This window comes from Engystomops pustulosus, chromosome 6 (genome assembly GCF_040894005.1).
Source record: "Engystomops pustulosus chromosome 6, aEngPut4.maternal, whole genome shotgun sequence".
Lineage (NCBI taxonomy): Eukaryota > Metazoa > Chordata > Amphibia > Anura > Leptodactylidae > Engystomops > Engystomops pustulosus.
Window position 1 is genome coordinate 1878704 of NC_092416.1, and position 26307 is coordinate 1905010.

A 26307-nucleotide genomic window follows, 5' to 3' on the forward strand; every position below is an offset into this window, starting at 1 on the left:
GAGAAGAGAGATAGGGAGGTGCAGCATTATTCAGAGATTTGTGGATGAGGGTTATTATTTTAAAGTGAATACGGAAGGAGACAGGTAGCCAGTGCAGTGATTGGCACAAACTGTAGGCATCTGTGTAGCGTTTGGCCTGAAAGACGAGCCTGGCTGCTGCATTAAGAATAGATTGAAGAGGAGAGAGTTTAGAGAGTGGAAGACCATGATGATAACGAGCAGCAGTTCCCACCTGGCGGCCTGCAGGAAGATCAGCAGGCCTCGTGCAGTGGGCCCCCTGCAGGACAGCCAGCAGTAACACCTCGCTCGGGGGAAGACAGTGACACCGGCAGCCAGGGAGGGGCGCTCATGGCGGAGATCCGGCTGCTCGAGTCCCCAGTGCACATGGAAAACTTTTCTTTTGGCGATGAACTCCCAGAGGAAGCCGCTGGGGGGAGCAGCCGGAGGAAGGCGAAGAAGAACAGGCCCAAGCAGCAAGAAGAGGTACGTTTCATCTTTACCCCCCTCCCTGTACACCCCCCCCCGGGCAAAGCGCAGGGTCAGCTCACTGTGCAAGCCCTGCTACCCAAACCCCCTCGAGTTCTGCTGTGGACCCGGTGCAAAGGTGCAGGGAGATTACAGGTGTGACATCTGATGTGGCAATGGGCTCCGTCTCTGTTTGTGGTAACAGTGGGGGAGCAGGGGAGGCATCGGCCGCAAGGCCGGACAGTCAAGGCGGCTCTGCAGTGGCGATAACATCAACATCCAGTGCTGTGGTGCGTCCCCCGCTGGGAGGGGGGGACAGCCCGGCACTGGTGGCAGCTTCCGGTGCCTCGGTGCCTCTTCGTGCCTCGGCGCCTCTCCATGCTGTCGCCGCTGATCACTTGGTTATGGGGCGGCGGCAGTGTGGAGGGGTCGCTGAGGCTGAGAGCTCCGGACCTCCCAGACAGAAGGTACTCTTTTGTGTCGGTGTTGGGGATAATGATAATTCTATGCAGACCGGAGATCAGCGGCGCCTCACACCGGCTAAGGAGCAGCGGCGATTGTTTCCGAGCCCCAGAAAAAGCAAAATAACATCTGCTACCGATGATGCGGAGGGCACAAGTGCGACAAGAGTTGGGGTCCCCTTTGGGCGATGCTCTGCGAGGGGACCCCCGTCCCTTGTGCCCGAAGATGCGGAGGTGGTCATGTCCCCTGATGTTGGTGCTGGTCCAGCCAGTGTGAATGGTGTCAGTAATGCTGTGGTGGATAATGTGAATGGTGTGAGTGGTGGAGAACCGTTACCAGTTATGGGAGTGAGTGATGGAGTGACTGGTGGTGTGGGTGGCGCGGCTGAGGTGGGTAGTGTTAATGTGGTGGGTGCAGGGGTTGGTCCGGTTGCTCCCCCAGTGGCGGCCCCTATTAAGAGCTATGCCAGTGTCGCTGCTGGGGGAAGTAGGGGTCCATCATCCTCGTCTCTGGGCTCTGGGGACGGCTTTTTGCAACGGCGCCTCCTGCAGGCCTTACAGAAGGGAGAAAGGACGATCAATGTAGCGGGGCAGGAGGTTGATTTGTCGTTTTGGATAGAGAGGCACGGCCTGTCTGCCTTCCGAGAGCAAAGAGGCAGGGAGACATCATGGTCGCTCCCGACAGCCGGGCCGGGTGCTAACCGTAGGAATGTGGTCCGTCTTCGGTGGCGTGGCAGTGATGTGTGTCCCCCTCGGGCACGGGTAGTTGAGCTGCTGCTGAAGATGGACTTCAAGGCGGCTGACATCTTTGCCTTGATCCATCCCTATGGTACATCTGAGTTTGATGTCAGCTTTGTTCGGCCGGAGGGGCTTGAGCTCTTCTGGTCCAACTATGAGCTGAGATACAACGAGCCCGAGTGGCGGGACTTTGCTGTGCAAGCAGTGTCCCGCCAGAGCGAACTCAAGAAAGTGACCGTTCTTACCCGTAACGAATCACTATCTTGCTTTGACATCATGACCTGGATGAATCGTTATGGAGAGGTGCTAGGATTACCGGAAAAAAATCGTGATGAGTATGGTATCTGGTCAGGGGCCTGGACCTTCATGGTGAAGTTGAGGTGTTCAGGTAACTCAGTCGCCCACATCCCTTCATCAGCCTTCCTGGGGAGGGATCGGATCCTGATCTTCTACCGGGGGCAGCCTAAGCTGTGTCACAGGTGCGGTGACCCCACACATTTCAGCGCAAACTGCACCGTGCAGAAGTGTGCGTTGTGTGGGGGTGTCGGCCATCTCGCTGCATCCTGTACAGGGCAGATTAGGTGTAACCTGTGTGGTGATCTCGGTCACCCGTACAGTTGTTGTCCTCTTTCCTTCGCTAATGCAGGCTCAGCCTCAGCGGATGAAAGCCATGAGGCTGAATCTGCTGGGGAGGGGACTAGCCGAGGCGGAGGAATAGAGGGGCCAGGGAAGAAAGACAGGAAAAAGACGCCTACCCAGCTAAGGCGTCTAGAGAAGCGTCAACAGGAGAGAGAGCGGGGGAGTCTCGGGCTGCTGGGACAACCTCTGGCGCTGTCCTGGAGACCACGCCTGTCGCTGAGGCCCCAGGGGATAATGTACTGGATGAGGAGGTCAGGAGGATCGAGAGAGAGGAAGGTGCCACGTCCTCAGACTCCTCCCATTATGAGAGTATGGACGAGGATAATAGGGCGTGGCTAGAGGAAAAGCGTAAGCGTGGCGCCAAAAAGAAGAAAAAGGGTAAAAAGAAGGGAGGTGTAAGATCTTCTCCCTCCCTGATTAAGGTACCCAAGGAAGGTGCAACCGACCCCCCGCTGGTCGAACTTTCAAATCGATTCCTGGCCCTGGATGGAGCCTCTCCTGCCGATGGAGGGGCTGAGGGTGAAGGGCCAGAGGTGGCGGAGGGGCCTGTAGGGGGTGCCGAGTCTCCCCCTGGGGAGTCAGGGTCCTCAGGAGGGGAGACTGGCCCAGAGTCTGGAGACGAGGATGAGGGGGCAGGTCCTGGATCTGCCCCTGAAGCATCAGAGGTGCGGGAGATGGACACCACAATATGTCTAAAAAGGGGGTGTTCATTTCCCGAGGGTGGTGGTAAGATGGGTAAAAAGAAAGCCGTCTAACTCAATCACTCATGATGGCGGCACCCACTCCGTTGACGCTGGCGTCCATTAATGTCGCCAGCATTAAGTCTGATGCGGCTAGATTTGCGGCCTTTGATTTTCTCGGCCGAGTTGAAGCTGACATTTTATTTTTGCAGGAGACCAGGCTGCCAGATTTGGCGGCCGTGTTTAAAGCTAAGAGGGAATGGAGACACGGGCCTTCCTATTGGTCTCTTGCGGCCGAGCCGTATAGCGGAGTGGCGGTACTTTTTACCGCACCGGTAGAATGCCGACGAGTTATTGAGTTAGAAATGGGGAGGTGCCTGATCCTGGATGTCCTCATGAAGGGACAAGAACTTCGCCTAATTAACATCTATGGTCCCCAGTCCAAGTGGGACAGAAAGTGTCTCTTTATGAGGATCAAGCCCTACCTTTTTACAAGTCGGCAGGTGGTCTTTGGAGGGGACTTCAATGCTGTCACGAGGTCCCAGGATAGGGGAGGTTCCAGAGACAAGCTGACTTATGATAGCGTCGCTCTTAATAGCATAGCTAGTGAGGCTCGCCTGGTGGATGTCCACATCCGGCACACCCCAGGCCACGCGGGGTTCACCTATTATAGGGGTAGCTGCAGGTCTAGAATAGACAGGTTTTATTCAAAGGAGGAAGCCATTTCTTCACCAGTGTCCGTTGTTGAGGTGGAGTTCTCCGACCACTGTTTAATTTTGTTTTCTCTGAATGTTACAGAGACCCCCCGGATGGGAAGAGGCTACTGGAAGCTCAATTCGTCTCTCCTGGAGGAAACGGAGATCAGACAATCCTTTGAGGACTTTCTTCAGAGCCAGGTACCTTTGCTGGGCCTTTGTAGCAGTAAGTCAGAGTGGTGGGAGATGCTCAAGAAAAGGGTGGCGAGATTCTTCCGCCAGCTCTCGAGCCTCAGGAGCCTGGACAGGTACCGCCTGTATCAGGGCCTGAGGAGGAAACTCGAGCATCTCGTCTCGACTGGAGGTAGTCGTGAGGACATCTCCAAAGTGAAATCCTTGCTGAAGAGGTGTCAGTACGATAGACACGCATCTTTGGTTTTTGAGAGGGATTACGGGAAATACCGCTCGCCCGACCCTTACAGAAACTGCAAGATGTCAGTGAATGGTAAAGTTGTCACAGGACTGGTTGACAGTACGGGGTCCCTGAAAAGGTCCAGATCAGGGATTCTGGAGGTCGTCAGATCCTTCTACTCGCACCTCTTGGGCAGGAAGGATCTAGATCGGGATGTGATGTCGGCTTTCCTGGCTGAAACTGTCCCTGAGCCAGGAGTAGACCCTTCTCTTGATGTTTTGACCGAAGTGATCAGGGAAGAGGAAGTCAGCCTGGCGATTGAAGGGCTCGCCCTCAAGAAATCGCCGGGTCCGGATGGCTTAACATCCGAATTTTATAAGACCTTTAAGGACGCCTTGGTTCCCCTCTTGACTGAGGTATTCAATGAGTGTCTTTCCTCGGGCGCTCTGCCGAAGTCAATGAGGAGGTCAGCCCTGATCATCCTGTCAAAGGGTAAGGACCGATCTCGTATTGAGAACTGGCGTCCCATAGCGCTTCTCAATACGGACAGAAAGGTTTTGGCAAAGGTGCTGTTTAATCGGCTGGTGCAGTTTGCGCCCCGGCTCCTTTCGGGGACCCAGCACTGCTCTGTTCCAGGCCGCAGTACATTTAGTGCTGTGCTTTGTGTCCGGGAGGCAGTGGAGCAGGGCAGGGCTGGTAACTGGAAGGGGTACTTGCTGTCCCTGGATCAGGCAAAAGCGTTTGATCGGGTTAACCACGAGTACCTCTGGTCTGTCCTTCTGAGGTATGGCCTGCCGGGGGAGTTTGTCAATTGGCTTAAGGTTTTGTACGCAGGGGCAGAGAGTTTCCCGCTTGTGAACGGTTGGATTGGCCGCTCTTTTGAGGTCGGGTCTGGTGTTCGCCAGGGTTGTCCTCTGAGCCCACTTTTATACGTGTTCGCGATTGACCCATTCCTTAGGAGGGTTGATCGTGGGCCGTTGGTGGGAGTCGGGATGGATCGGGCAGCACCGGAAGCCACTCTAAGGGTGGTAGCGTATGCTGATGATGTCACCCTTTTCGTGTCCTCGGGAGGGGAGGCGCAATGGGTGATGTCAGAGGTTGACCGCTACTCAGAGGCTTCTGGGTCCAAGATCAACCGGGATAAGTGTGAGAGTCTCTGGCTGGGAGAGGGGGATCCAGGCTTTGATCTCCCGGACACTCTTCCAGGGCCCCAGGACTCCGCCAAAGTTCTCGGCATCGAATTTGGCCAGGGGGATTACCCCATGCAAAACTGGGACGGCAGGCTTAAGATCGCCGCTCAGAGGGTGGACCAGTGGAAGGGTTGGTCTTTGACCCTCAGAGAAAGGGTTAATCTGATCAAAACTTACCTGCTCCCGTTACTGATTTATCTGGGCAGTGTGTGCATGTTGCCAGAACCCCTCTGGACTCGGGTCTACAGTCTGTTCTTCCAGCTGTTATGGGGGAATAGGCTGAACCTTATCAAGAGGGAGGTTACTTACCGCACGAGGAGACAAGGAGGGTTGTGCTGTGTGTGAGGGACAATCTGAAGTGTAGGAGCTCCGAGGAAAGGGGTTGTCCCCGGGAGGAGTGCGGTGGCCTGCTGGAGAGCATGGACCACTTCCTGCTTCAGTGCCCCTTTAACACAGAGGTGTACAACCGGGTGGGCGCTTCCATCCATTGGCCCGGGTTGGCCGGTCTCTCCTATGCGGAGTGGGCCTATGGAGCATTCAGAGGCCTGGGTGGCCGGGACCACTGCACGTTATTCCTAGTTAGCCTAGTGGTCAGGTACCACACGTGGAACGCACGGTGTTTAGTATCAACGCAGCGTAAAATCCTCCCGGTGGATGAGGTGGTTAGGAACATTCTGGGTGACCTGGTGAAGGTGCGCTCTCTGGAGTATGAGAGGCTGGGCACGGGGAGGGCCTCTCTCCTTTGGAGGGGGTTCTCCTTTAGTGTCCCTTAGTCTGTCAACTCCTCTCCTGGTGTTGGGCTGATGCTGCACAGTAGATTTTTGTTTTGTATCTGGGCATGTAGTGATGTTGGGCTTGCAGGCACCGAACTTGGGCTTTATGTGGTTTTGATTGATGTTGTTGAGATTTTATTTGTATTCTGTTTTCTTTATGTTATGTTGTTAATACTGTATATATTGTAAATATTGTATATATTGTATATAGTGGGGTTTGGGACATAGTGTTAGGTTGGGAGGGGGGTGATGGTGGTGGGATTTATGAACTGACCTTGGACTCTATGACCCTGGGCACTGGTCTGGACTACTTAACGCAAACTTTGGACGTTAGACCAGTGTCTGGGGGGAAGGGGAGGGTGCGGGCGAGGGATTTAGTTTAGTGTAGTGTTGTGTGTATTTGTTATTATATATTAAAAAAAAAAAAAAAAAATGGGTGTGGGATGTGATCTGTGTGGGGTGGTTTGTTATTAGAGGGTGTGGGGTGGGTTTATGTATATTTATAGTCATTTATGTTTTATTTGTGGGTGTGGCTTGTCTTATTGTTTATTGGTTTGGTTTAGGTTGTGATAATCGGTTGGGTGGGGGTTGTGGTGTTCATTCATTTCAGTGTATTGTAAGTTATTGTTTTTACTAGGTATGAATGTGGCTGGACCAGCAGGTAAGAGATTGTATATATTGTATATAGTGTATATTATGTTTTGTTTGTATTGTTATGTTTTTTACTTTTATATAAAATAAAAGATCTACAGGATGTAACTCAGGATCAGTACAGGATAAGTAATGTCATGTATGTACACAGTGACTGCACCAGCAGCAGAATAGTGAGTGCAGCTCTGGAGTATAATACAGGATGTAACTCAGGATCAGTACAGGATAAGTAATGTCATGTATGTACACAGTGACTGCACCAGCAGCAGAATAGTTTGTGCTGACTCATTTTGCTGTGAGCTACTGACGGGTGTGGTTGTGTGCTGCTGAGCTCCTGCACCACCTGGAGCAATCTCCATCCACCCAGGCCTGCTCTCTCCTCCCCAGGGAGGGAGTGGGTTACTGGGATGAGTGTGCCAGGAAAATCCCAGGCTTCTGCCTCCCGGACCAGGCCGGCGGGGGGCAGGAGAAGCCAGTTACCGGCCAAAGCGCAGGGGGTGAGAAGATCTGCCCGGAGCCAAGGACGCAGCGATGTGACCTCGGCTGCCACCCCCAAGACCCAGGGAAGCCGCAAGGTCTCCGGTTCACAGAAGATCAAGGCAAGTAACATCAGCCTGAGTGCTCCTCCTGGAAAGCTGAGTGACTGTGCGGGAAAGCTGGGTGGTTCAGCTGAAAAGCTGGGTGCTCACGGAGGTGTGCAAAAAGCATGGGGTGAACTTAAGGCCCGGGAGTCTGCTACCATCTATGGCTCCCGGATTGCTGAGCACCTCCGCGAGTACGAGGAAGCTGGAAAAGCGCTGAGGAGGCTCCAGGAGGAGATAAGGGAGACCTTGGCCCTAGCGGGGGTGGCCACTAAGAAGAAGAAGCCTGATCTTCTTACCACCATCAACAGGCTTAAAGCCGAGGTCACCGCTCTGGAGGAGAAGCGTCGGCTTATCCGTGAAAACAGCGGTCCGTTCCGGGAAAAGCTTGAGAATGACACCAGATTTGAAAAAATGCAACAGGAGCAGCTGAGAAAGCAGAAGGGGCTTGAGATCCAGGCGGATGATGGCGATGATGAGGAGGATGAGGAAGACCTGCCGTGTCCGTCTGGTGGCCTGCAACAACACCAGCAGGCCTCGCACGACAGGCTGCCTGCAGAGCAAGCGCCATTACCATCAGGCTGCGGCTCTGCCAACCTGGAGGAGGAAAGTGATGGCAGCGGCCAGGGAGGGGGCGCTAATGGCTCAGATCCGTCAGCTCGAGTCCCCAGTTCACCTCCAGAACTTCTCCTTCGGCGATGATATGCCAGATGACGACCTAAAGAGAAAGAGGAGAGCCAAGAAGATCAAGGCGTCTCAAGAGGTGAATCTGGTGTTTCGTCCCCTCCCTGTTCCCTCCGGGCGGGCAGCAGTGCCAGCCTGTCGGGTAGGCCCCGTTACCCAGCCCAGCACGAATCCTGCAGTGGACTCGGTGCCAGGGTGCGGGGAGAGTGCAAAGCCACGTTCCATCATGGCGCAGAGCACCAGCCTTGTTTGTAGTAGCAAGGATGGTGCAGGGAAGGCATCCGCCGAAAGGCCGGACAGTGAGGGCGATCCAGCAGGTCCTGGTACTGTGCGCTGCCCCCCAGTGGGAGGGGGGGTGGCCCGGTGCCAGGGACGGTGGCTCCTGTGGCCCCTAGCGCTGTGGCTGCATCTAGCTCCGGTGAGCAGCGGCAGTGTGATGGGGCTGCTGGGGCTTGTGGTGCGGCGCCTCCCAAGCGTCTTGTGCAGCCTGTGGGAAAGGGTGCAGGAACAGTGTTATTTTGTATTGGTGCATCTGACCCTGGAGATGGCAATAAGAGACTGTCCGGAGTAAATAAAGACAGGAGGCCTCTTTCATCCAGCGAGCAGCGATGCTCAAACCTTAGAAAAACTGCTGGACAACAAGGGGTTAATGCCAATGAGGCAGAGGGCACAAGTAAGATCGGGGTTGGAGCTGCCTCTTCTCAGGCTGAATCAGCTATGGAGGTGGCTCTACCCCCAGTGTCCAGTGACGCTGAGGCAACCCCAGGTCCTCCTGGCCCAGCTGGTGTGAGGGATGCAAGGAAGCGAGGCGGTAATGTACATAGTGTGGTGAATGTGGGGGTGGTGAATGGCGCTGAGGGGGATCCTGGTGTGAGTGCTGGTCCATCTGCACCCCCAGTGGTGGCCGCTCCCATAAGGAGCTATGCGAGTGTCACCGCTGGGGCAAGTGGGGTTAACTCCTTGTCTCCTGGCTCTGGGAACAGCGTTTTGCAAAGGCGTCTTCTGGAGGCTCTCAGGAGAGGGGAAAAGTCAATCAATGTAAAGGGGAGAGAGGTTGATCTGTCCTTCTGGACAGACAGGCATGGCCTGGCAGCCTTCCAAGAGAAAAGGGGGGGAGAGACTGTATGGTCTTTACCCACAACTGGGCCCGGAGCTTCCCGTAGGAATGTGGTTCGTCTTCACTGGAGGGGCAGTGACGCATGCCCACCCAGGTCAAGGGTGGTGGAGCTCCTCCTGAAGATGAACTTCAGGGCTAGTGACATCTTTGCCCTGATACATCCTTATGGTACTCCGGAGTTCGATGTCAGCTTTGTTCGGCCGGAGGGCTTAGAGCTCTTCTGGTCGAATTATGAGCTTGCAAAGAACGAGCCCGCATGGCGAGACTTTGCTGTGCAAGCAGTGTCTCGCCAAAACACAGTCAAGAAGGTGACCGTTTTGACCCGTAACGAGTCACTTTCTTGCATGGACATCATGACTTGGCTAAGTCGTTATGGTGAGGTTGTACAGGTACCTCAGAAAAACCGCGATGAATTTGGCATTTGGTCTGGGGCCTGGACCTTCATGATGAAGTTGAAGTGTTCAGACGGCACAGTCGCCCACATTCCCTCTTCAGCCTTTCTTGGGCGGGATAGAATCCTTATTTTCTACCAGGGGCAGCCGAAGGTCTGTCACAGGTGCGGTGACCCCACACACTTTAGCGCCAGCTGCCAAGTGCAGAAGTGCGCTTTGTGTGGTGGGCTAGGTCATCTCGCTGCATCCTGTAAGGACATTAGGTGTAACCTGTGTGGTGAGCTCGGTCACCCTTTCAGCCGTTGTCCTCGCTCCTTTGCCAATGCGGTTGTGACCCCAGTGGAGGAGAGCCATGAGGTTGCTTCTGCTGGGGAAGGTACCAGCAGAGGTGGAGGAGCTGAGGGGCCTGTGAAGAAAAGCAAGAAGAAATCGCCTTCTCAGTTAAGGCGGCTTGAAGCCAGACAAAAAGGGAGAGAACTGGGGAAGCCTCAGGTTGCTGGGGTGACCCTTGGTCCTTCCTTAGAGGCTGGTCATGCTACTGAGGCCCTGAGGGATGATGAGTTGGATGAAGAGGTCAGGAGCATGGAGCACGAGAAAGGTGCCATGTCCTCCACGTCCTCCCATTATGAGAGTATGGATGTGGATAATAGGATTTGGCTAGAAAATAAGCGCAAGCAGAAAAAGAAAAAACGCGGCGTATCTAAAGTACCTAAGGAAGGGAAAACTTCCTCCCCTCTGGTTGAGCTTTTCAACCGGTTCCTCACCCTCGATGAGATCGCCTCCTCGGAAGGAGAGGCTGAGGGTGGGGTTCTGGAGGTGGCGGCGGAGCAGCCTGCAGGGGGCGCCGAGTCTCTATCCTCTGGGGATGCTGGGTCCTCAGAGTGGGAGACTGACTCAGAGCCAGGAGACAAGGACGAAGGAAAGGGTGGTCCGGGTGGGTCCTTGGGGGCCAGTAATAACATGGACACCTCAATTTCGTTAAAAAGAAGTTGCCCCAATTCTGAAGGGAAAAGGGAAAAGGGATCATCCTCAGAGGACAGTAGAGGGAAGGGAGGTAATAAGAAAAAAGCCGTCTAACTCAATCACTCATGATGGCGGCACCCACTCCGTTGACGCTGGCGTCCATTAATGTCGCCTGCATTAAGTCTGATGCGGCTAGATTTGCGGCCTTTGATTTTCTCGGCCGTGTTGAAGCCGACATTTTATTTTTGCAGGAGACCAAGCTGCCATATTTGGCGGCCGTGTTTAAAGCTAAGAGGGAATGGAGACACGGGCCTTCCTATTGGTCTCTTGCGGCCGAGCCGTATAGCGGAGTGGCGGTCCTTTTTACCGCACCGGTAGAATGCAGACGACTTATTGAGTTAGAAATGGGGAGGTGCCTGATCCTGGATGTCCTCATGAAGGGACAAGAACTTCGTCTTATTAACATCTATGGTCCCCAGTCCAAAGGGACAGGAAGTGTCTCTTTATGAGGATCAAGCCCTACCTTTTTACAAGTCGGCAGGTGGTCTTTGGAGGGGACTTCAATGCTGTCACGAGGTCCCAGGATAGGGGAGGTTCCAGAGACAAGCTGACTTATGATAGCGTCGCTCTTAATAGCATAGCTAGTGAGGCTCGCCTGGTGGATGTCCACATCCGGCACACCCCAGGCCACGCGGGGTTCACCTATTATAGGGGTAGCTGCAGGTCTAGAATAGACAGGTTTTATTTAAAGGAGGAAGCCATCTCTTCAGCAGTGTCCGTTGTTGAGGTGGAGTTCTCCGACCACTGTTTAATTTTGTTTTCTCTGAATGTTACAGAGACCCCCCGGATGGGAAGAGGCTACTGGAAGCTCAATTCGTCTCTCCTGGAAGAAGCGGAGATCAGACAATCCTTTGAGGACTTTCTTCAGAGCCAGGTACCATTGCTGGGCCTTTGTAGCAGTAAGTCAGAGTGGTGGGAGATGCTCAAGAAAAGGGTGGTGAGATTCTTCCGCCAGCTCTCGAGCCTCAGGAGCCTGGACAGGTACCGCCTGTATCAGGGCCTGAGGAGGAAACTCGAGCATCTCGTCTCGACTGGAGGTAGTCGTGAGGACATCTCCAGAGTGAAATCCTTGCTGAAGAGGTGTCAGTATGATAGACACGCATCTTTGGTTTTTGAGAGGGATTACGGGAAATACCGCTCGCCCGACCCTTACAGAAACTGCAAGATGTCAGTGAATGGTAAAGTTGTCACGGGACTGGTTGACAGTACAGGATCCCTGAAAAGGTCCAGATCAGGGATTCTGGAGGTCGTCAGATCCTTCTACTCACACCTCTTGGGCAGGAAGGATCTAGATCGGGACCTGATGTCGGCTTTCCTGGCTGAAACTGTCCCTGAGCCAGGAGTAGACCCCTCTCTTGATGTTTTGACAGAGATGATCAGGGAAGAGGAAGTCAGCCGGGCGATTGAAGGGCTCGCCCTCAAGAAATCGCCAGGCCCGGATGGCTTAACATCTGAGTTTTATAAGACCTTTAAGGACGCCTTGGTTCCCCTCTTGACTGAGGTATTCAATGAGTGTCTTTCCTCGGGCGCTCTGCCGAAGTCAATGAGGAGGTCTGCCCTGATCATTCTGTCAAAGGGTAAGGACCGATCTCGTATTGAGAAGTGGCGTCCCATAGCGCTTCTCAATACGGACAGAAAGGTTTTGGCAAAGGTGCTGTTTAATCGGCTGGTGCAGTTTGCGCCCCGGCTCCTTTCGGGGACCCAGCACTGCTCTGTTCCAGGCCGCAGTACATTTAGTGCTGTGCTTTGTGTTCGGGAGGCAGTGGAGCAGGGCAGGGCTGGCAACTGGAAGGGGTACTTGCTGTCCTTGGATCAGGCAAAAGCGTTTGATCGGGTTAACCACGAGTACCTCTGGTCTGTCCTTCTGAGGTATGGCCTGCCGGGGGAGTTTGTCAATTGGCTGAAAGTTTTGTACGCAGGGGCAGAGAGTTTCCCGCTTGTGAACGGTTGGATTGGCCGCTCTTTTGAGGTCGGGTCTGGTGTTCGCCAGGGTTGTCCTCTGAGCCCACTTTTATACGTGTTCGCGATTGACCCATTGGCCGTTGGTGGGAGTCGGGATGGATCGGGCAGCACCGGAAGCCACTCTAAGGGTGGTAGCGTATGCTGATGATGTCACCGTTTTCGTGTCCTCGGGAGGGGAGGCGCAATGGGTGATGTCAGAGGTTGACCGCTACTCAGAGGTTTCTGGGTCCAAGATCAACCGGGATAAGTGTGAGAGTCTCTGGCTGGGAGAGGGGGATCCAGGCTTTGATCTCCCGGACACTCTTCCAGGGCCCCAGGACTCCGCCAAAGTTCTCGGCATCGAATTCGGCCAGGGGGATTACCCCATGCAAAACTGGGACGGCAGGCTTAAGATCGCCGCTCAGAAGGTGGACCAGTGGAAGGGTTGGTCTTTGACCCTCAGAGAAAGGGTTAATCTGATCAAAACTTACCTGCTCCCGTTGCTGATATATCTGGGCAGTGTGTGCATGTTGCCAGAACCCCTCTGGACTCGGGTGTACAGTCTGTTCTTCCAGCTGTTATGGGGGAATAGGCTGAACCTTATCAAGAGGGAGGTTACTTACCGCACGAGGAGACAAGGAGGGTTGTGTATGGTCAACCCTGTGGTGTTCCTAGTGAATACCTTTCTTAAGATCAATATCGCAAACCTCTGGAAAGAGAGGGCTCCTCCGTGGGTATACTCCTGCAGGGGATGGGCTCCTCCGTGGGTATACTCCTGCAGGGGATGGGCTCCTCCGTGGGTATACTCCTGCAGGGGATGGGCTCCTCCGTGGGTATACTCCTGCAGGGGATGGGCTCCTCCGTGGGTATACTCCTGCAGGGGATGGTTTCGGCCTTTCTTCCAGGAATGGGAGACAGGAGGGCAAGTGAAGGATCTTCGCACACCGCATGGGCATCTTCCGGCTTACGCTACCCCGGTTCTGAAGGTGATTCGCCGGTGGGGTCTGGGAATGTGGGAGATCAGGACCTTGTCGAGGAAACTCCTTGACAAGAGGGTTCTGTTTGCCCGTTTCCAGAAGCCTCTGGCCCTCAGGGATTGCCCAAGTCGGGATCTTGGGGTGGGTTTAGGTCTTTTGAATTCCATCAGGATCCCCTTGAAGTTTTGGGACGTGACTTGGCGCTGTTTCCATGGAAAGCTGTGTGTGAGGGACAATCTGAAGTGTAGGAGCTCTGAGGAAAGGGGTTGTCCCCGGGAGGAGTGCGGTGGCCTGCTGGAGAGCATGGACCACTTCCTGCTTCAGTGCCCCTTTAACACAGAGGTGTACAACCGGGTGGGTGCTTCCATCCATTGGCCCGGGTTGGGCGGTCTCTCCTATGCGGAGTGGGCCTATGGAGCATTTAGAGGCCTGGGTGGCCGGGACCGCTGCACGTTATTCCTAGTCAGTGTAGTGGTCAGGTACCACACGTGGAACGCACGGTGTTTAGTGTCGACGCAGCGTAAAATCCTCCCGGTGGATGAGGTGGTTAGGAACATTCTGGGTGACCTGGTGAAGGTGCGCTCTCTGGAGTATGAGGGGCTGGGCATGGGGAGGGCCTCTCTCCTTTGGAGGGGGTTCTCCTTTAGTGTCCCTTAGTCCGTCATCTCCTCTCCTGGTGTTGGGCTGAAGCTGCACTGTAGATTTTTGTTTTGTGTTCTGAGGTTATAGTGATGTTGGGCTTGCAGGCGCCGAACCTGGGCTTTATGTGGTTGGTTTGTTATGTTGATATGTTTAATGTGTTTGTATTTTGTGTATTTATTTATAGTTATATGTAGTTATAGTTCTTGTGTATATAGGTTGGTTGGTTTTGGGGTGTTGGTGTTAGGGTGTTAGGTTGGGAGGGGGGTGGACGGGACTTGGACTGTACGATCCTGGGCACTGGTCTGGACTATATAACGCGAACTTTGGACGTTAGACCAGTGTCTGGGTGGGGGGGTGATGGGCGTGGGATTTAGTTAGTTATATTTAATGTTATTTAATGTTATTAATGTTATTTCAGTTATATTCATTGTTATTTCTGTGTTTATTTCTTGTTCGTTTATGTGTATTTTGCTGTGTATTTCAAAAAAAAAAAAAAATTAGGTGGTGGGAATGGGTGATGGTTTTGTTTGCTCTTATGCTGAGTGTGTGGTGTGTGTGTGGCTGGGCCAGGAGATTTCCGTAAGACTCTTTTAGTTTGTATTATTGTTTTGTTATTATTATTATTGTTTTATTTTGCCAGAAGTTATGGCTTGATTTATGTTTATGGTTGTTATGTTTTTCATTTTTATATAAAATAAAAGATTTACAGGATGTAACTCAGGATCAGTACAGGATAAGTAATGTCATGTATGTACACAGTGACTGCACCAGCAGCAGAATAGTGAGTACAGCTCTGGGGTATAATACAGGATGTAACTCAGGATCAGTACAGGATAAGTAATGTCATGTATGTACACAGTGACTGCACCAGCAGCAGAATAGTGAGTACAGCTCTGGGGTATAATACAGGATGTAACTCAGGATCAGTACAGGATAAGTAATGTCATGTATGTACACAGTGACTGCACCAGCAGCAGAATAGTGAGTGCAGCTCTGGGGTATAATACAGGATGTAACTCAGGATCAGTACAGGATAAGTAATGTCATGTATGTACACAGTGACTGCACCAGCAGCAGAATAGTGAGTGCAGCTCTGGGGTATAATACAGGATGTAACTCAGGATCAGTACAGGATAAGTAATGTCATGTATGTACACAGTGACTGCACCAGCAGAATAGTGAGTGCAGCTCTGGAGTATAATACAGGATGTAACTCAGGATCAGTACAGGATAAGTAATGTCATGTATGTACACAGTGACTGCACCAGCAGCAGAATAGTGAGTGCAGCCCTGGGGTATAATACAGGATGTAACTCAGGATCAGTACAGGATAAGTAATGTCATGTATGTACACAGTGACTGCACCAGCAGCAGAATAGTGAGTGCAGCTCTGGGGTATAATACAGGATGTAACTCAGGATCAGTACAGGATAAGTAATGTCATGTATGTACACAGTGACTGCACCAGCAGCAGAATAGTGAGTGCAGCTCTGGAGTATAATACAGGATGTAACTCAGGATCAATACAGGATAAGTAATGTCATGTATGTACACAGTGACTGCACCAGCAGCAGAATAGTGAGTGCAGCTCTGGGGTATAATACAGGATGTAACTCAGGATCAGTACAGGATAAGTAATGTCATGTATGTACACAGTGACTGCACCAGCAGCAGAATAGTGAGTGCAGCTCTGGGGTATAATACAGGATGTAACTCAGGATCAGTACAGGATAAGTAATGTCATGTATGTACAGTGACTGCACCAGCAGCAGAATAGTGAGTGCAGCTCTGGGGTATAATACAGAATGTAACTCAGGATCAGTACAGGATAAGTAATGTCATGTATGTACACAGTGACTGCACCAGCAGCAGAATAGTGAGTGCAGCTCTGGAGTATAATACAGGATGTAACTCAGGATCAGTACAGGATAAGTAATGTCATGTATGTACACAGTGACTGCACCAGCAGCAGAATAGTGAGTGCAGCTCTGGGGTATAATACAGGATGTAACTCAGGATCAGTACAGGATAAGTAATGTCATGTATGTACACAGTGACTGCACCAGCAGCAGAATAGTGAGTGCAGCTCTGGGGTATAATACTGGATGTAACTCAGGATCAGTACAGGATAAGTAATGTCATGTATGTACACAGTGACTGCACCAGCAGCAGAATAGTGAGTGCAGCTCTGGAGTATAATACAGGATGTAACTCAGGATCAGTACAGGATAAGTAATGTCATGTATGTACACACTGGGGTAGATTTACTTACCCGGTCCACTCGCGATCCAGCGGCGCGTTCTCTGCGGTGGATTCGGGTCCGGCCGGGATTCATTAAGGCAGTTCCTCCGACGTCCACCAGGTGGCGCTGCTGCGCTGCAGAGCATCGGATGCACTCAAGTTCACCGGTCTATTCCTAGTGAAGGTAAGTGCAAGCTGCGCAACACTTTTTTTTTTTAATGCGGCGGTTTTTCCGAATCCGTCGGGTTTTCGTTCGGCCACGCCCCCCGATTTCCGTTGCGTGCATGCCAGCGCGGATGCGCCACAATCCAATCGCGTACGCCAAAATCCCGGGGCAATTCAGGGGAAATCGGCACAAATCGGAAATATTCGGGTGACACGTCGGGAAAACGCGAATTGGGCCCTTAGTAAATGACCCCCAGTGACTGCACCAGCAGCAGAATAGTGAGTGCAGCTCTGGAGCGATACAGTCTTATGGTTTATCATGTAATTTATTTACATAGTGATGGAGGAAGATTAGTTCCATATTATATAAAAATGTGTTATTTTATGTTGTTTCCTTTAACATAAAAAGTTATCATACATTTTTTATTCCTAAAATCTTCAGTAAAACTTCCTGCACCGTGTGATTATATTAGGAGTCATCGGCCGCTGTCCCTTCAAATCAGGGGGATGGGGGCGGCCAGGGTCTTCATCCTGCACATCCGGGTGCACTCTCGGCCATGGTGCCTGCGGTGTCCACTCCTCTGGTGTCTCTTCCCTGAGGATGATGGGAGAAGTTACAGGCGGATCTTCTAGGAACAATCTATAGGGATTTCTATTTACATTACATTATACTGGCGCCAAGTGGGGCAGAAGAAGGGAGAGAGCGGTGGGGATCATGGAGTCCCATCACATGATAGATAGCTCTATCTATCTCCTATCTATCTATCTATCTATCTATCTATCTATCTCCATATCTATCTATCTATCTATCTCCTATCTATCTATCTATCTATCTATCTATCTCCATATCTATCTATCTCCTATCTATCTATCTATCTATCTATCTATCTATCTATCTATCTCCTATCTATCTATCTATCTATCTATCTATCTATCTATCTATCTATCTCTCCATCTATCTATCTATCTATCTCCTATCTATCTATCTATCTATCTATCTATCTATCTATCTATCTCCTATCTATCTCCTATCTCCTATCTATCTATCTCCTATCTATCTATCTATCTATCTATCTATCTATCTATCTATCTCTCCATCTATCTATCTATCTATCTCCTATCTATCTATCTATCTATCTATCTATCTATCTATCTATCTATCTCTCCATCTATCTATCTATCTCCTATCTATCTATCTATCTATCTATCTATCTATCTATCCTAGCACTTACAGAACAGCAGCTCGGATTGCTTCCACCATAAAGCCTGGCAGCCCAAACCCAGCCAGACCCAAACATGGACCAACCACAGCTGACCAAAGCCAAAATCATGGAGCTGATAGACAAGGCCCAGGAGGAACATTTCAGTGTCTAGTGAACCACCATAGAGTCATCCCAGAAGCTGACCATCTACCAGACTACTGTACCTGGAGAGACTACAGACCGGCCCCGTACCTGGAGACACTACAGACCGGCCCCGTACCTGGGGAGACTACAGACCGGCCCCGTACCCAGAGAGAGACCACAGACCGGCCCCGTACCTGGAGAGACTACAGACCGGCCCTGTACCTGGAGAGACTACAGACCGGCCCTGTACCTGGAGAGACTACAGACCGGCCCTGTACCTGGAGAGACTACAGACCGGCCCCGTACCTGGGGAGACTACAGACCGGCCCCGTACCTGGAGACACTAGAGACCAGACCCTTACCTGGAGACACTACAGACCGGTTCGTACCCAGAGAGACTACAGACCAGCCCGTACCTGGAGACACTACAGACCAGCCCATACCTGGAGACACTACAGACCAGCCCGTACCTGGAGAGACTACAGACCGGCCCCGTACCTGGAGAGACTACAGACCGGCCCCGTACCTGGAGAGACTACAGACCGGCCCCGTACCTGGAGAGACTACAGACTGGCCCCGTACCTGGAGACACTACAGACCGGCCCCGTACCTGGAGAGACTACAGACCGGCCCCGTACCTGGAGAGACTACAGACCGGCCCCGTACCTGGAGAGACTACAGACCGGCCCCGTACCTGGAGAGACTACAGACCGGCCCCGTACCTGGAGAGACTACAGACCGGCCCCGTACCTGGAGACACTACAGACCGGCCCCGTACCTGGAGACACTACAGACCGGCCCCGTACCTGGAGAGACTACAGACCGGCCCCGTACCTGGAGAGACTACAGACCGGCCCCGTACCCGGAGAGACTACAGACCGGCCCCGTACCTGGAGAGACTACACACCAACCCTGTACCTGGAGACACTACAGACCGGCCCCGTACCTGGAGAGAATACAGACCGGCCCCGTACCTGGAGAGACTACAGACCGGCCCCGTACCTGGAGGCACTACAGACCGGCCCCGTACCTGGAGGCACTACAGACCGGCCCCGTACCTGGAGGCACTACAGACCGGCCCCGTATCTGGAGGCACTACAGACCGGCCTCATACCCGGAGACACTACAGACCGGCCCCGTACCTGGAGACACTACAGACCGGCCCCGTACCCGGAGACACTACAGACCGGCCCCGTACCCGGAGGCACTACAGACCGGCCCCGTACCCGGAGGCACTACAGACCGGCCCCGTACCCGGAGGCACTACAGACCGGCCCCGTACCCGGAGGCACTACAGACCGGCCCCGTACCCGGAGGCACTACAGACCGGCCCCGTACCCGGAGGCACTACAGACCGGCCCCGTACCCGGAGGCACTACAGACCGGCCCCGTACCCGGAGGCACTACAGACCGGCCCCGTACCCGGAGACACTACAGACCTGCCCCGTACCCGGAGACACTACAGACCTGCCCCGTACCCAGAGAGACTACAGACCGGCCCCGTACCCGGAGACACTACAGACCGGCCCCGTACCCGGAGGCACTACAGACCGGCCCCGTACCCGGAGACACTACAGACCTGCCCCGTACCCGGAGAGACTACAGACCGGCCCCGTACCCGGAGACACTACAGACCGGCCCCGTACCCGGAGACACTACAGACCGGCCCCGTACCCGGAGACACTACAGACCGGCCCCGTACCCGGAGACACTACAGACCGGCCCCGTACCCGGAGACACTACAGACCGGCCCCGTACCCGGAGACACTACAGACCGGCCCCGTACCCGGAGAGACTACAGACCGGCCCCGTACATGGAGACACTACAGACCGGCCCCGTACCCGGAGACACTACAGACCGGCCCCGTACCCGGAGACACTACAGACCGGCCCCGTACCCGGAGACACTACAGACCGGCCCCGTACCTGGAGACACTACAGACCGGCCCCGTACCTGGAGAGACTACAGACCACTGCAGACTGAGCGCCCACAACCTGGCCATGGAGTCCAGGCGGCACAGACAGACGTACGTGCCCAGGGAGAGCAGACGGTCCCAACAGTATCAGGACCAAGAGGCCACTGAGGATGAGGTCCACTTCCTGCTACACTGCACCAAATTCTCAGCAGTGAGGGACACTCATTTAAGGACACTCTAGGCTCTCCTCCAGGACTTCTTCTCCATGGGGAGAGAAGGGAGGGAGAGAAGATCCATCCTGCTGGGGGAAGAGGAGACTGCTGTGCTCTGCGCCTGAGCTCTCTGCTGTCCCTGCTGTGACCAGCGCATGAGCTCTCTGCTGTCCCTGCTGTGACCAGCGCATGAGCTCTCTGCTGTCCCTGCTGTGACCAGCGCCCGAGCTCTCTGCTGTCCCTGCTGTGACCAGCGCCTGAGCTCTCTGCTGTCCCTGCTGTGACCAGCGCCTGAGCTCTCTGCTGTCCCTGCCCTAACCAGCGCCTGAGCTCTCTGCTGTCCCTGCTGTGCTCTTCGCCTGAGCTCTCTGCTGTCCCTGCTGTGACCAGCGCCTGAGCTCTCTGCTGTCCCTGCCCTAACCAGCGCCTGAGCTCTCTGCTGTCCCTGCTGTGACCAGCGCCTGAGCTCTCTGCTGTCCCTGCCCTAACCAGCACCTGAGCTCTCTGCTGTCCCTGCCCTAACCAGCGCCTGAGCTCTCTGCTGTCCCTGCTGTGCTCTGCGCCTGAGCTCTCTGCTGTCCCTGCTGTGACCAGCGCCTGAGCTCTCTGCTGTCCCTGCCCTAACCAGCACCTGAGCTCTCTGCTGTCCCTGCTGTGACCAGCGCCTGAGCTCTCTGCTGTCCCTGCCCTAACCAGCACCTGAGCTCTCTGCTGTCCCTGCTGTGACCAGCGCCTGAGCTCTCTGCTGTCCCTGCCCTAATCAGCGCCTGAGCTCTCTGCTGTCCCTGCTGTGACCAGCGCATGAGCTCTCTGCTGTCCCTGCTGTGACCAGCGCCTGAGCTCTCTGCTGTCCCTGCTGTGCTCTGCTCCTGAGCTCTCTGCTGTCCCTGCTGTGCTCTGCTCCTGAGCTCTCTGCTGTCCTCTGCTTCTGAGCTCTTTGCTGTCCCTGCTGTGCTCTGCTCCTGAGCTCTCTGCTGTCCTCTGCTTCTGAGCTCTTTGCTGTCCCTGCTGTGCTCTGCTCCTGAGCTCTCTGCAGTCCCTGCTGTGACCAGCGCCTGAGCTCTCTGCAGTCCCTGCTGTGACCAGCGCCTGAGCTCTCTGCAGTCCCTGCTGTGACCAGCGCCTGAGCTCTCTGCTGTCCCTGCTGTGACCAGCGCCTGAGCTCTCTGCTGCCCCTGCTGTGACCAGCGCCTGAGCATAGCTACCATCAGGGTCTCTCTCCCAGTACAAGTTTTTCTCTTACTTTGCAGATGATAAATCTTCTGGTCGCAAACACAAATAACAGGTTTCCTTCCACCATGAGGAGATCCAGGAGAATCTAGACGAACAGTCAAAGCATCAAAATCTAATATTATATCTATGATAGATAGATAGGAGATAGATAGATAGATAGATAGGGTATAGATAGATAGGAGATAGATAGATAGGAGATAGATAGATAGGAGATAGATATGAGATAGGAGATAGATAGATAGGAGATAGATAGATAGATAGATAGATAGATAGGAGATAGATAGGAGATAGATAGATAGATAGATAGATAGGAGATAGATAGGAGATAGATAGATGGATAGATAGATAGATAGGAGATAGATAGATAGGAGATAGATAGATAGGAGATAGATAGATGGATAGATAGATAGGAGATAGATAGATAGACAGGAGATAGATGGATAGGAGATAGATAGATAGGAGATAGATATGAGATAGGAGATAGATAGATAGGAGATAGATAGATAGAAGATAGATAGATAGATAGATAGGAGATAGATAGATAGATAGATAGATAGATAGGAGATAGATAGATAGGAGATAGATAGGAGATAGATAGGAGATAGATAGATAGGAGATAGATAGATAGATAGGAGATAGATAGATAGATAGATAGATAGATAGATAGGAGATAGATAGATAGATAGATAGATAGATAGATAGATAGATAGATAGGAGATAGATAGGAGATAGATAGGAGATAGATAGATAGATAGGGTATAGATAGATAGGATAGAAGATAGATAGATAGATAGGGTATAGATAGATACAATAGATAGATAGATAGATAGATAGATGGGAGATAGATAGATAGATAGATAGGAGATAGATAATAGATATTTTTTGGTTACCTCCGTGATCCATCACTTTGCTGATTTTGGAGCTTTCATGACTTTTTCCTAAAAGACCAGACAATAATCTGTGACAAGGACATGACAGCTTTGTCCTTCCGTCTTCCTGGTGACACGAGGGGCAGATTTTCCTTAGTCTGATGAGTGTTTTTCATTGTATTTTAATGACTTTTCCCTGCAGGGCTCCAGAGTTCTCCATCAGGGCCGGATCATAAGGGGGGCACCTGGGGTGCGTTATATAGTTATTATAGGGGGTGTATATAGTTATAATGTGGGCTGCATATAGAGTTGTTACAGGGGGCTGTATATAGTAATTATAGGGGCACTGTATATAGTTACTATAGGGGGATTGTATACAGTTATTATAGGGCACTGTATAGTTATTTTAGAGGGTGTATATAGTTCTATAGGGCACTGTATATATAGTTATTAAAGAGGGCTCTATACAGTTAGCAGGTTCTGTATATAGTCAATACTCGAAGCTGTATACAGTCATTGATGTGGAAGCATTATCTGGTGATTACTGGGGGTGCTGTATACAGTGATTGCTGGGGGAGCTGTATACAGTGATTGCTGGGGGAGCAGTATAGAGAGATTGCTGGGGGAGCTGTATACAGTGATTGCTGGGGGAGCTGTATATAGTGATTGCTGGGGGAGCTGTATACAGTGATTGCTGGGGGAGCTGTATATAGTGATTGCTGGGGGAGCTGTATACAGTGATTGCTGGTGGAGCTGTATATAGTGATTGCTGGGTGGCTGTATATAGTGATTGCTGGGAGAGCTGTATGCACTGATTGCTGGGGGAGCTGTATATAGTGATTGCTGGGGGAGCTGTATATAGTGATTGCTGGGGGAGCTGTATACAGTGATTGCTGGGGGAGCTGTATAGAGAGATTGCTGGGGGGACTGTATATAGTCGTTGCTGGGGGGACTGTATATAGTGGTTGCTGGGTGACTGTATATAGTGTTCTGGGGATCCTGGATATATTGATTGCTGGGGGAGCTGTATACAGTGATTGCTGGGGGAGCTGTATACAGTGATTGCTGGGGGAGCTGTATATAGTGAATGCTTGGGAGCTGTATACAGTGATTGCTAGGGGAGCTGTATATAGTGATTGCTGGGGGAGCTGTATATAGTGATTGCTGGGGAGCTGTATATAGTGAGTGTTGAGGCGCTGTATATAGTGATTGCTGGGGGCTGTATATAGTGAATGCTGGGGGCTGTATATAGTGAATGCTGGGGGCTGTATATAGTGAATGCTTGGGAGCTGTATATAGTGATTGCTGGGTGGCTGTATATAGTGAGTGCTGAGGCGCTGTATATAGTGATTGCTGGGTGGCTGTATATAGTGAGTGCTGAGGCGCTGTATATAGTTATTGCTGGGGAGCTGTATATAGTGATTGTTTGGTCAAGCTGTATATAGTGATTACTGGGTAGCTGTTTACAGTGATTGCTGGGGGAGCTGTATATAGTGATTACTGGGAGCTGTAAATAGTGATTGCTGGGGTAGCTGTATATAGTGATTGCTGGGGGAGCTGTATATAGTGATTGCTGGGGGAGCTGTATATAGTGATTGCTGGGGGAGCTGTATATAGTGATTGCTGGGGGAGCTGTATATAGTGATTGCTGGGGGAGCTGTATATATAGTGATTGCTGGGGGAGCTGTATATAGTGATTGCTAGGGGAGCTGTATATAGTGATTGCTGGGGGAGCTGTATATAGTGATTGCTGGGGGAGCTGTATATAGTGATTGCTGGGGGAGCTGTATATAGTGTTTGCTGGGGGAGCTGTATATAGTGATTGCTGGGGGAGCTGTATATAGTGTTTGCTGGGGAGCTGTATATAGTGATTGCTGGGGGAGCTGTATATAGTGATTGCTGGGGGAGCTGTATATAGTGATTGCTGGGGGAGCTGTATATAGTGATTCCTGGGGGAGCTGTATATAGTGTTTGCTGGGGAGCTGTATATAGTGTTTGCTGGGGAGCTGTATATAGTGATTGCTGGGGGAGCTGTATATAGTGATTGCTGGGGGGCTGTATACAGTGATTACTGGGAGCTGTATATAGTGATTGCTGGGGGAGCTGTATACAGTGATTGCTGGGGGAGCTGTATATAGTTATTGCTGGGGGAGCTGTATATAGTGATTGCTGGGGGAGCTGTATATAGTGATTGCTGGGGGAGCTGTATATAGTGATTTCTAGGGCGGTATAAAGTGATTGCTGGGGGGCTGTTTATAGTATTAGCTGGGGGCTGTATATAGTGATTGCTGGGGGAGCTGTATATAGTTATTGCTGGGGGAGCTGTATATAGCGGTTGCTGGGGGAGCTGTATATAGCGGTTGCTGGGGGAGCTGTATATAGTGATTGTTGGGGGAGCTGTATATAGTGATTGCTGGGGGAGCTGCATATAGTGATTGCTGGGGGGCTGTGTATAGTGAAAACTGGGGGCTGTATATAGTGATTGCTGGGGAGCTGTATATAATGATTACTTGGGGCTGTATAAAGTGATTGCTGGCAAAGCTGTATATAATGATTACTTGGGGCTGTACATAGTGATTACTGGGGGAGCTGTATATAGTGATTGCTGGGGGAGCTGTATAAAGTCATTTCTGGCGGAGCTGTATATAATGATTACTTGGGGCTGTATATAGTGATTACTGGGGGAGCTGTATATAGTGATTGCTGGGGAAGCTATATACAGTGGTTACTGGGGGAGCTGTCTACAGTGGTTGCTGGGGGGCTGTATATAGTGATTGCTGGGGAGCTGTATATAGTGATTGCTGGGGGCTGTATATAGTGATTGCTGGGGCAACTGTATATAGTGGTTGCTGGGGGAGCTGTATATAGTGATTGCTGGGGGGCTGTATATAGTGATTGCTGGAGGAGCTATATATAGTGATTTCAAGGGCGGTATAAAGTGATTGCTGGGGGGCTGTTTATAGTATTAGCTGGGGGCTGTATATAGTGATTGCTAGGGGGACTGTATATATTGATTGCTGGGGGGCTGTGTATAGTGAAAACTGGGGGCTGTATATAGTGATTGCTGGGGAGCTTTATATAATGATTACTTGGGGCTGTATATAGTGATTGCTGGGGGAGCTGTATAAAGTGATTGCTGGCGGAGCTGTATATAGTGATTGCTGGGGGAGCTGTATATAGTGATTGCTGGGGAGCTGTATATAATGATTACTTGGGGCTGTATATAGTGATTGCTGGGGGCTGTATATAGTGATTACTGGGGGACTGTATATAGTGATTGCTGGGGGAGCTGTATAAAGTGATTGCTAGCGGAGCTGTATATAATGATTACTTGGGGCTGTATATAGTGATTACTGGGGGAGCTGTATATAGTGATTGCTGGGGAAGCTATATACAGTGGTTGCTGGGGGAGCTGTCTACAGTGGTTGCTGGGGGGCTGTATATAGTGATTGCTGGGGAGCTGTATATAGTGATTGCTGGGGGCTGTATATAGTGATTGCTGGGGCAACTGTATATAGTGGTTGCTGGGGGAGCTGTATATATTGATTGCTGGGGGGCTGTATATAGTGATTGCTGGGGGAGCTGTATATAGTGATTGCTAGGGGGAGCTGTATATAGTGATTGCTGGGGGAGCTGTATATATAGTGATTGCTGGGGGAGCTGTGTATATAGGGATTGCTGGGTGGCTGTATATAGTGATTGCGGGGGGAGCTGTATATAGTGATTACTGTGGGCTGTATATAGTTATTGCTGCATGATCTATATTTAGTGATTGCTGGGGGAGCAGTATATAGTGATTGTTGGGGGAGCTGTATACAATGATTGCTGGGGGAGCTGTATATAGTGATTACTGGGGGAGCTGTATATAGTGATTGCTGGGGGAGCTGTATATAGTGATTGCTGTGGGCTGTATATAGTGATTGCTGGTGGAGCTGTATATAGTGGTTACTGGGAGAGCTGTATATAGTGATTGTTGGGTGGCTGTATATAGTGATTGCTGGGGAGCTTTATATAGTGATTGCTGGGGAGCTTTATATAGTGATTGCTGGGGGAGCTGTATATAGTGATTGCTGGGTGGCTGTATATAGTGATTGCTGGGGGAGCTGTATATAGTGATTGCTGTGGAGCTGTATATAGTGATTGCTGGGGGAGCTGTATATAGTGGTTGCTGGGGGAGCTGTATATAGTGATTGCTGGGTGGCTGTATATAGTGATTGCTGGGGGAGCTGTATATAGCGATTGCTGGGTTGCTGTATATAGTGAT